Raw genomic sequence first — 1,794 nt, forward strand, 5'->3', positions numbered from 1 at the left:
CCTCCGCTCTGCCTCCAACCGGCTCAGCCTGGGCCTCTTCCCAAGCATCTGCTCAGGATCACCGTTACTGCTGGACAGTGGAGATGACGCCTGTAACGTGAGGACTTCCCAATGCCTTCCCCTGCGCGCACTCCATCATTTATCCTCACTCCTTCCTATCTGTATCTTGTCTTCCCTTCACCCAGGCAACCCCTGCCTCCCCTCGCCTCCCCTCTGTAACTCCGCTCCCTCCGCTGGTAACCAGCGAAGAATGGTCCTTTTCCTGTGAAGGCCTCTTCCTGACTTTACCACCGTGGCCTTGTCTCTTGGTCCTTTTGCGATTGACTGATGTCACGCAGTATCGCGGTGCCCAGGTGACCCCATCCTGAGGTCTGCCACAGCTTCGTGGTGATCTTTCCTGCGGTTCACGTCCCTATGTAAGTCTGTGCCCAAGCGCCTTTCTCCATCCTCAGGGACGCGCGTTGGGCGCTTCCATCTTTTTGCCAATGGGACCAGTGCAGGGATGGACACGGCTGTGCAGATCACACTCCTGGGCGACTCCTAGTTTAGAAGAGGGATGCTGGGGCCTCTGAGAGCACTCCCACTTCTGGCAGCTTGAGGTGGCGCCCCGCGGGGTTCCCCGGTGCGGCACCACGTTCCGCTCCCACCCCCCTTGCAGGCATCCCAGGCTGTCAGATCAGCTTGGAGGTTTTAAAACGCTGGAGAAAGCAAGAGTTACTTGGTCCCTAACATTTTAAAACGTTTCCTTATACTTTGTGATCCCATGGACGTCTGGAAACAAGAGAACACGTCTGCTTGTGGGAAGTTCAGCACAGGCTCGGGTGGGACTCAGTGACCTGGGAGCTGGGCACCTCTCTTACCTGTGATCAAGGACCGCGGGGAACTCTGTGACCGGGAGGCTTGGGGAGCAGTCAGGGAATCTGCAGGATCAGCATGGGTGGGCGGGATCATTCATTTTGGTTTGGCGGGCTCAAGGAAGGGGTCCTTCCCTTCTTTCTCCATCAAATACACCAGTCCTTGCACAGACACCACCATGGAGTTCGTGACAGCTGCTATCTCAGAGGGGACCGGACAGGTGCGGCAACCCCATCAACAAGGTCGGCCCCCTGTCAGGTCCCGGTCGTTCTCTGCGTGCTGCCAGCTGAGGCAGAGAGGGAGACACAGACAGTGAGAGTAAAGGTCTCCTCGGTGGAGTGAGGAGCAGGACGCTCTGCTTTGGGCATTGTGTGTCCTCAAGGGGAAGAAGGAAAGCTGGGGCTGCCGTGTGACTCAGCACCGTGGGTCCATGTTCCACAAGAAGAGGACTTAACTATTTATGAACCAATGTAGATTGTTTTACCGTACTTAATAAAAAAAGACATCCCTAAAATAAGCCATGGTGTGTCTTCTTGAGGAAAAATAAGTATAAGACAGGGCCTTATTTGGGTGGAAACAAAGTTTCTTTCCTGAATTCCATGGGTCAAGAGCTCTTGTCTATACCAATGTGTGTACTCTGGTCTAGCCGGATGTGTAAGGTAGAAATGGATCCTGGTAGTGGGTGGAGGAAGCATTCAGGAACTAGAGCAGAGATGTGTTTTGAATGGCAGCATGATTATCAAGAAAAATGATTTTCACACCAAAGGAAGACTGTGAAGACTTGGAGGAGGCTAGGGATGGGAGGCGGGGGTAAGGAGAGGAGAGGGACGAGAAATTGTGGAGGGAGGGATGAAGGATGGGGGATGAAGGATGGGAGGGGAGGAAATAGATGGAGAAAGACATTGATGGAGACGGTTTATGGTGCCAACCTAGCCAATA

The sequence above is a fragment of the Tenrec ecaudatus genome, chromosome 12 (assembly GCF_050624435.1).
Source record: "Tenrec ecaudatus isolate mTenEca1 chromosome 12, mTenEca1.hap1, whole genome shotgun sequence".
NCBI lineage: Eukaryota > Metazoa > Chordata > Mammalia > Afrosoricida > Tenrecidae > Tenrec > Tenrec ecaudatus.